Raw genomic sequence first — 10,534 nt, 5'->3', positions numbered from 1 at the left:
AAGGGTAATATTTCTCAACGTAAAATAACAAAGAACTTGGGTATTTCATCATTTATGGTACATAACATCATTAGAAGTTTCAGAGAATGTGGAGAAATCTCTAAATGCAAGGGACAAGTCCCAAAAACAATATTAGACAGACTTGAGGCTCTGAAAGTGCCTAAGACTCTCTATTGTACAGTTATAGATCTGTTCTGAATATGTGAGTACATAGACACATCAAAGAACAAAAATGATCAGATAAAGCCAATTTGATGATTATAGAGACATTGAGACCCTTTGTGATGACAAGGTCTAGGGTATGACCAAGAGAGTGAGTTGACCGCTGTACATGCTGTACATGTTTTCTGGATTATATAAATGCAAATTGAGTTCTTCTGATAAAATACCACAGCTCTGCCTCACTCTTTTATAATTTCAAGGCAAATTTTCTGTCCAGCCCCACCTGCCCCAAAGTGGATGAAACTCATATAGCCGAACGGCAGGTGTGGCCAATCAGTCTTCTATAAAAATAACTGGCTCTGTCCTGTCAAGCTCAGAGATCAGAGGCTTCCTCTGAGATTCCAGCAACCTCTAGATTCAGCCTACCTGCTGACCAAACAACACCACCCACACCTCTCTGGACCACGACTCCAGCTCTCCAAGCCTCTTTCCAGGTCTGCAGTATTTCCTTGCTTCTTTATCTAACATTCATGTATTTAACAGGAACCACTTAGATAAGCATTGTTACATACAGATAAGTGTTCATTTCCTTACTGAAACCTAAGACAAAATGTGTTTGTTGACCATTGTTTTTTTTTCCATAACTAAGATGAAACAATGATGAGACGGCACCAACATGATTAAACACTGACTGTGACTACATCAACATGCAATATTGATGAAGAAAAAAGACTAAATGTAGTTTAAAAAAGAAAAACTACCAAAATCTCAATTTAATCCACAAAAAAGAGGCGACAAAATGTTACAGAATTTTTCTAAATTACGATTCAAATATCCTGTTCATTGGATGACATGTGCAGCAGTTTCATTGCCTACACTGCACACAGCATATCAGGACTAAGCACTGTGAAGACTAATCTTACATTACGTTTGAACTATTTTACAGCAATTAAACATTAAATAATGACAACGTCAGTTGGGAGAAAGAAATGAGCTGATATTTGGGTCAATTTTCTGTATAATTAATCTGAGAAAAAATGGAATGTATTGTTACATCAGAAGGTAGGCAGTGTGGACATGATAGCTGGTAGGAATACCTTAACTCTCAAGCTGCACATGAAGGCTCACCACAAAGAAAGTGAGGTAGGCTAATGTCTTGGTCATGGCAACATTTGGGGGTGGGGCGTTCGTCCCCCTAAAATGTTCGACAACTCACTTTAATTTTGGAATGAGGTTTATTAAAGCTATATACTGTATTACTATACTGATCTCCATCAACACTAGGTAGGCAGGCCACGACAGTGAAACCATTCATTGGCAGCCATATTGGTTGGATCTGTGTTTTGCGCTAACAGTTTGTATTTCTCCCAGTGCACATTTTTAATGTGGGGCTAGCATCAATGTTTTGGGCTGTATTGGTAGTTGGATGTTAAGTCCACATTATTTGTAGGCCTATACATCACCTTGTTTACAAGGTGGAAATGGAGCAGTTCAGAGATTTAGAAACGCTCACACAAAAACTTCTGGAAATACCTGAAGGTAATTTATAAGCAAAGTTTTCTGGTGACAGTTCGCAAGCTAGCAAGATTTTTATCAGTGCTTACTGTAGGCTGGGCTAACTGTATAGTTGGCGTAGTAGTCCGATATCACCCAAGTTAGTCAGCTCACCACTTTTAGACAAACTGTGAGGTTAAACAAGATTAAAGAAAATGTTTTCTTCATTAAATAAAGTTCTTTAAAGTATCTGGTGTTTGCCATTAATGTGTGGTGAACAGCCCACTGCCAAGGCTCATATCAATAGCTCAGTTTCCATCCAACTCATTTGCATATTTCTCTGACATACATCTGAAATGTTGCCTATGGTGTTGTTGGCAATGTCAGGTTGTTTTCTTTAAAGCTATGTTCAGCCAACTTATAAGGCAGTGGTGTTACGTAGGCTGTGTTTTCTAGCCACAGCGACCTCATTAAGCTAATAGGTTAGCAAATTGTTGTGAAGGAGCTGAAAATGAGCAGCAAAGGTAACATAGAGTAAGACTAAATAAAAAATAGCTGACAAAATGAACATTAATACAGATAAGCAGCGCAACAGATGTAACCAAATCATGGTATCTAAGGGAAGCTAATTTACAGCCCCTGTCCCTGTGAAGTTGCCAAACAAATAAGCTGATAAAACAGAATCAGTGTGTATGTGAGTGTGTGTGTGTGTGTGTGTATATGTGTGTGTGGTTGTGTGTGTGTGTGTGTGTGTGTGTGTGTGAGTGTGTATGTGAGTGTGTGTGTGTGTGTGTGTGTGTGTGAGTGAATGTGTGTGTGTGTGTGTGAGTGTGTATGTGAGTGTGTGTGTGTGTGTGTGTGTGTGTGTGTGTGAATGTGTGTGTGTGTGTGAGTGTGTATGTGAGTGTGTGTGTGTGTGTGTGTGTGTGAGTGTGTATGTGAGTGTGTGTGTGTGTGTGTGTGAGTGTGTATGTGAGTGTGTGTGTGTGTGTGTGTGTGAGTGAATGTGTGTGTGTGTGTGAGTGTGTATGTGTGTGTGTGTGTGTGTGTGTGTGTGAGTGTGTATGTGAGTGTGTGTGTATGTGAGTGTGTGTGTGTGTGTGTGTGTGTGTGTGTGTGTGTGAGTGAATGTGTATTGATGTATGCCGTTGTTTCATTTGTGTAGCTGTGATTGTGTTTTGAATTTCAATGTTGTTTCATTACTGTGAGCCTTTTACTGACAAAACAGATCAAAAGCAGTCAGTTGTTGTGCCTTGAAACTCTCAGTTCACATCTTTGCCCCTCAGGTCATCACTACTTTGCTATTATATCTTAAGTAAGCCAGTTTACGAACTTTGTCAAAACTTCTGAGTAGAATAATTTGACCACTTCACTGGTCTCTTATTGACTCTGATGTTTGAATAATGACATTATGGGCCTGATTACTGTTTGACAGGTGCTGGATGATCACACAGTAGGACACGTGATAAAATCGTGGCACGTATCTGTGTCTGAGCTGCACTGATATGATACACATGATCTTATCAAATAAAAATCATTTTGATAGCATTTCTAAGTTTGATTGTTTTCTAAATTGGGCATCAAACTTCAGTTGAGAATGACACCCACATACTTCATGTGTGGCTCGATGACCAAAACCATAATGTTGCTGTGCAGCTGCATTTCAGTAAAAACAAACACACAACCATTCCTCATTTCAGACCTCGAGTTCTTCAAAGCTGTATAAAGTCTGGCTTAATGTCCGGTGAGTGATTAGCCGACAGAAAGATGGGAGAGCATGTCTAGCAGGGTTAGACTTTAGTTTAGGCCAGTTCTTCCCCCTCCAGATCTGTGTTTTAGGCTGAACTGCAGCATCAGAAAGCTCAGCAAGCCTAGACTACACAACTCATATGAAAGCACTGGAGATTGGTACAAGCACAGGCTTACTGTAGCTGAGCTTTCGCGTAAACAGTGCTTCATTTTTACACAAAAAGACATGTAAGACAGCAAAGCTGATGAAATATTTAGTCCACAGGAAGCAAATGAGCCTGCACGGCACCATAACTGTGGATTCATAGCATACTAGTTTGTTTTTATGGGTGAAATTCACAAGTTTGTCTTTACAAATGGATTTACAATTTATACGCTATAAAAACTTGTAGTTCTCCAATTTAAATTAAAATAAAAAAAATCCACACATGAAAAGGCTGGGAAGGGAGACTGTCTTACTCTAGAATGTACAGTTAGGAAATAAATCCATGTTATGTGTGTTGCAGTCATGGCGTCCCCACGGTGGTCTGCCTCGACACTGTTGGCTTCAATGATCCTTCTTTACTGGACGACGTCCTCTGCTTGGTCACATTCCTCCACCGACCATTTAGCCCTCTATAGAATCAAGAGAGGCCTGCCTTCCGACACAAAAGAGAAAACAGAAAAATCATTACAAATTTTAACAAGCGCTCTGTCTGTACTTAAAGATGTGGCGGAAAATCCGCAGTTGAAAGGTATGATGCAGAACCTTGCCACCTTTGCCAGTTTGGCGCCTGGCGTCGGAACTCTGATCGCCGTTGTCATCAACACGGTCTTGGTTTTCATCCCGCAAGAAGACCCGGTGCTGAAAAAGCTCGAGCAAGGGTTTGCTGAAGTAAACAGAAAACTGGACTCTCTCTCCACACAGATCTCTGACCTGGCAACAGACGTGGAATGGAACAGCTATGCCAGCATCTACTCTCAAGATGAAACCTGCATCCTTAATGCCTGGAAGAAGTTTTTGGAATTGGAGAGAAAGGTCGGGTTTAAGAACTTTAAAACTGTGGCCAAGGAAGATAAAGACTACCGCAAACACTACAAATGTACTAAAACCAGTGTGGAAAAGCTTTACCATTACCTGACGGTCAAAGATGTATCTCTCACCAAAAACCTCAACGAGCTGCTGAAGAGCAAGTTTAAATGCGACTTAAACGAGATCTACAAATATAACTTTTTTCTCAGTAGTTTGCTGTGGAAGGGGTTGTACTCAAAGAGGTTTACTGGAAACTGACTGACAGCACATCAGACAAAGAAGCTGAACATGCTCAGATGTTGAAGAACGTCTATAAACATCAGCAGGAAGTTGTGGATTACTGCCTGGACAACAGTGAAAAGTATGCAAAGGATGACGTGGAACAGATAGCCAAAAAATACAGTCCTGACAAAAAGGACGATATTGCTAAGAATGTGAAAACATTTCTGGACAAAAAGTACAGCTGGTACAACTGGGTGGTGGTGGTGTACAACCAAAAACAAGAAAAAGCATCAAAACTAAGAAAACAAAATATGTTCATATATAATATGAATAAGCTCAATATAGGCGAAATCGTTGTAGCTGTTACCTACACTCTGAAAGCAGACGAAGAGAAGAAAACTGATGATGTTACAGAATTTGTTGAAAAATGCTTCAAAAAAAACCCAAAATGTCATTTTGAATGCAGCTTGCATCCTGGAGATTGGAGTAGAGGTAGTGACACAATGTATCTTACAAATTTTGCCAAAGTAACAGTTGCCGCTGATCATAAAGCAGAGTTTGCAGAGTTCCCACCACCACTTAATCGAATAGATTGCACAGCGAGTGGGCACAAATATAAGGTTTCTGTGCATGTCTCCAGGAAGGTGCCTGTGAACGAACGTAACGTATGCAAGAACAAAGGGAAGTTTAAGAGACTGATGAACTCCAATGAATGGCTGTGTATTTGTCAAAATGGTTACTATGGAGACACATGTGACAAGAAAATGAACACAGAAATGCCCCAGAAGATAATCCATCCATCACTACCAAAGAAGCCAAAATGAATCTCTGGATCTGATTATCAACAAATGTCAGTGTTGATATCAGATTTCTGCAGAATGCTGACTGACGACAACAACGATGATTTAATGCCAACTGGACACCAAAACGCACATCAAGTGACTGAACAGCTGAGAATGGCACCATGAAGGATGACATGATAAAACCACACAAATCAATAATATCCCCTGTTGGAAGCAACTGATCATCTGCAGTACAAACAAACCATCAGATGGCACCAAAAAAAAAAAAAACAGAAGTTTAAATTTAGCAGCTATAGGCTACTTTTTACTCATTCCTGAATCATTACAACTGTTAGAAGCTGATAATGTCAGATGCTGTGCTTTTAGCTAATTTCTGCTGCCCCAACGTGGCTAAAACCTTTTAGAGATAAAACCATGACACAGCAAATCCTGACACATTTTTAACATTTTTTCAAGGGTCATAAATCTGTGAATCTATATTGTTATTGGCATTTCCTCTTTAAAATATGGATTAAAAATAAATGGTAGATTTCATAACTGACTGTAGGCCAGTTGTTTGATTTACAAATCACAATAAGGCACTTTAAGAAATATTCAATAGCAATGGCCCAACATGCTTCACCAGCCAGGAAATGAAAGGACACGCTGATTTTCACTGCTCAAACTTAGGTGACTCCAGCTTCTTAGACATTTGATGTGACTTTCTCTTTCAGTCATTTGTTGTTGTGCATCTGTACCTGACTTACGGCATCCAATTTTTCAGTTTCCTCTGCTGAGGTTTCTTCATGGTGTGTTATTGGGTTTAGTTTCGTTTCATTCAATTTTTCTCTCTGTTCAAACAGTGTTACTGTTTTTGTATTCAGGGGTCTAATGGGTCTCAAGGGTCTCTCTCTCTCTCTGCTCAGTTGCCAATAAAGGTTGACTGAAATTTCTCTTGCAGCCCTGGTTGTGATGTCAGTTTTTTTTTCCTTTTTTTTGTTGAGATTAAGGAGTAGTTTTAAATTTAAGGTGGGTTTAGGCTGAGCTATTTCAAGATCAGCCAACTTTTTTCAACTTTTTTGTCATTTATTTTCTTCTTCCTTGGCCTTCATTTGTTCCTTCCTTGGCATTCTTGTTCTATAATTTAGAATAAAAAAAGGAATTAAGGATTATTTGCTAATATTCAGTCTATTTCACTCATTACTCATATTTCAAAAACTGACATAGGTTCCCCAGAGGTCAGAAAAAGTCAGAAACCAAACCAAAATTGACAAGAAAAATAAATCTTGAAATGACTGAGATTATTTATTTATTTATTGATCATTTATTCTTGACTAGAAACAGAAGCCGGCAAAACTGTGTCATCAGGAGGTTCATTAGTGGATGTTCTGAAGCTTTCAGTCGCATCACATGAGCTTCTTCAGAAAATGACATTAGGCCCCAGTTCGTAGATATGAAATTTTTTCAAGTATTTGGGTCATTCTGTACCAACTCATCTAGCCCTCCCAGTTCATGTTGTGGACTTCTTTAAACAATCATATGAAAACTTCTATTAAATTCATGGGGCCTTACAAAATCCTATCACTCTACTCCAAGTACTTTTTTAGTTATGAATTTTTGAAGTTTGGACCTTGTCATCATTTTTGCGATTCTTTTTATGTGCACCACCTCACCAATTACTTATTTTTCACTTTACTGGGTTGAAAATTCTCGTGAACATCCATAACTTGCTAAAGGTCTTCATGTAAATAGTTGTTGCTGAATGTTTCACAGTTATCAAATTATAAACAAATTATTTAAAAATTGCTATTTCTATTAGTTTTCACTTTCTGGCAAGCATAATTTGATTCTGTGTAGTATTAATATAGTTCGACCGCTTCTACTCTAGAAGTCATTTGGTCCTGCATAAAAATGTGAGTGCCACAGATTCTCTAAGTATAGCTTCAGAGCTGAAAACCCACTTTTTAAGATATTTTGACTGTATATTTTCCCAAGAAGGATTATTAAAATTTGCTTGAAACTTTAAGATGTTATATTATTCCTTCATCAGTTAATAATGTATTGAAAATAACTCAATTTTACTAAATTTCTCACAGGCAGTAATACCACACCGAGTGGTTGAATTTCATAGGTAGGTATTTGTACTATGTTGACTTCAAGGTCTTCTATCTCTGTGTGATATCTATTGAACCAGTGTTTCATTGGGTTCAGGACATACAGCTGGTAATGGCTTGATTTGTTGCATACTCGATGACGTCATCTTGCTGTGTGTGGGTGGACGATTTTAGTTATACACAGGAAAAGATTCATTCATTCAAAGCATTTCACAGGGGTTGTCAGTTGGGCACCTTCCTCCAGTATCTCTTGGAATTAAGCCCACAACGTCTCCTGAAGGGTCAATTGTTGTCTCTGGCATCCCAGATCCATCCTCCCCCTCCATACTTATGATAGGTTAGAACACATAATATCAAAGACAACAACAGGTACACCTCAAGATATGCCGAACTGAGAGACTTCGAACTGTACGTGCCCCTTTCTTTTGATGTGTTCAATAAAGAGAACTTCTTGCAGCAGAATCATGGCCACCTCTGTGTTTGTTTTTCGGCCGATGCCACAATATTATATCTGATTGTAATAGTAACATTACAGTAAACAAGCTAACGCCATTGTCCAGTGAACCATCCAAAATTCGTGTGCCGACAACAGTATATTTTCATATTTCTGTTCATTCAATAATGTTAGTGTTGTAATCATTTTACCCTCCACTGAATGTTATGAACATTGATTTAGTTAGCTGTCATTACATTACTACATGCAAAATGCCATTACTGGCCCATTTCATAAACAGTCGAATAACAACATTCTGTAAAACTTCTGTTAAAAGCCTAGTACATTTTTTCCCATCTTTGCTGAGCAAGAATTTTGTGTAAACAAAAGCACGTGCTATTAATTCAAGCTTCATGGCCCTTTAATTTCCAGACCTGCATTTTCACACTAAAGCCCACTTCAGGGAATTCTGGAGAGGAAAAGTTCTCCACCTCGAAAGAGCCCTCTGTGGCACGAGTGCCTTGCGTGTGCAGAATTTCTGAACCATCCACAGAGTGACCGTATGGTGGCCTACATTCAAGTAGATTATATGCCAATACAAACTAGATAGCCTGCTAGTATGTTTCAAGTCCCGTAACCCCACCCTGCTTTTAACCCCTGGGTTACCTCGTGCCTCGTGCCCGAGTTTTACACAGCAGTATTCTCTAAAACTAGGCAAGCAAGTGAAGTGGTTGGTAAATAATTGCACCCGAGCCCTCTGTTGGGCAAAACAAGCAAAAGACAAAACATCTGCCCTGCTGCCAGGTCTTTCTCAGGCCTTTCTAGTGTGTTTTTAATGCATCTAAATACCAGGATTGCAACTGGAAAATGGGGACGTCTGGTTACGTTAACGTTCACAAAATAACACATGTTGTGAGAAGGTGAACTCCATTTGGCTACTGATTTTCTATCACATCAACAAGAGTTATGTAATATTAGGCTGTGTCCCCCTAGTTAACATATCAGTTGGCCCACAGCTATCTGTTTCAGCCTAAAAGGCTAACGCTAGATGTAGTAAACAGGTTTACAACACACAGTTATTGCTGTGAGTCCACGTTCATGTTGAGTCTTGACCATTCGGAATCACTATCAATCAAATGGTGGTATCGGTGAATCATTACACCCCTAGTTTCGTTGTATCGAATTGCATTATTTGCTGAGATATTATTATGTGTTTCTGATAAAGCTGCCCTGACAACTTCAAGTTTTGAACCTATAAGCCGTTTACAACTCCTCCCTTGATTAGGAAGGTGCCCATTTTAATTCGCATAACACAGAGGATGGAAATGTCCAGACTCAGGTTTCTTTTAGCTTATGTTTCATTACTCCACTTAAAATATGTGAATAAGCTGAATGGAAAGTCCCTTTACTACTCTCTTTTGCTCTAGATGACATCACAGCACACCTGACACAGGCACGACATAGGCAGTTTTAGACAGCGTAACCCAGTCAGGGTGCAGGCCGCAGAACTCATAAATAAACACTTTGCAAGGTGTTGCAAAACCATGGACTGCCGTCATCATTACCACTACCTCTTGTCTTGCAGCCGCAACAGCATGGTGAGCCAGAAGCGGTGCCAAAGGGTCAGAGTAAAGCAGCCCAGGTAAAGCAGCCTTGCTGCGTAGAGGGAAGGAATACAAATACATCATTATCTCAGTGTTCAGATGTGTAAATGTGACTAGAATTTAATATGAGTACAACATAGTTAACATCGTTTTACCACCTTCATCTTTCTACAACCAGTGGTGTCCAGACAGTTTTTGGAAATAAACGGCAACTTCAGTCGGCCTACCTAGCAATCGCTATGCTAACTTGTCTGTTTTAGGAAGCTGATGTTTTCCCCCGAGATGTTGCGCATGTTGGCTGTTGGAAATCCACTGCATGTTGATATCAAGCCTTGTGTAAGTTATAAATGGGATATTGTACTGGTGTCTAACAAGTCAGCTAGCTCTGTCCACATGCCTGGTGTTTTTTCAGTGCCACCTGAGCAGATTCATTCCAGGTTGGTGTCTCTCTTATATAGGATGCTTAGCTTAATGTGTATACTTTTTAAATGAAAATATTAATTAGACTGGAAAGCAACACCTTTTTCATTGACATAGATATTTTGTTGTCAGGAACTGGTGCAAACGCACTGAATGTTCAGTTGTACCTGCTGGAAGTCCTGAACAGGTGCAACCTGGATCAGGGGACTGCAGTGGTGACCGGCAAGCTGTCATATCTCCTCACCTACTCCGGGATGTGGGCCACTGTGTCAATGCCGACAGCCTGAAGGCGTTTGGCTGGGCATATATGCCAACCATTTAGGCCAGCTGCCTAAATACACTAGTATGTCTATTTGATATCTGGATGCACAATACTTTTGGCTTGGGGGTGTTCAATATTCTAACTTGTGTTCAAGGAGGCTTTATTTGCATCCTTACCATTGACAAAGCAAACCACACACTCATGATACAGATACTACTCTGATATTAAATTAGAGCAGTTTCCATATAGAATGCTTTGAATAAAACTAGTAATGTGTGTA

General features: G+C 39.5%; 1 pseudogene; it reads left to right on the top strand.

The window, feature by feature from the left end:
• Positions 1–549: 549 nt before the first annotated feature.
• On the top strand, positions 550–5,463 carry LOC118823850 (annotated as a pseudogene).
• The last annotated feature ends 5,071 nt before the right edge of the window (positions 5,464–10,534 follow it).

The sequence above is a fragment of the Colossoma macropomum genome, unplaced genomic scaffold, assembly GCF_904425465.1.
Source record: "Colossoma macropomum unplaced genomic scaffold, Colossoma_macropomum, whole genome shotgun sequence".
Taxonomy (NCBI): Eukaryota; Metazoa; Chordata; class Actinopteri; order Characiformes; family Serrasalmidae; genus Colossoma; species Colossoma macropomum.
Note: the sequence above shows the minus strand (reverse complement) of the source record. Positions and strands in the feature narration are given on the sequence as shown.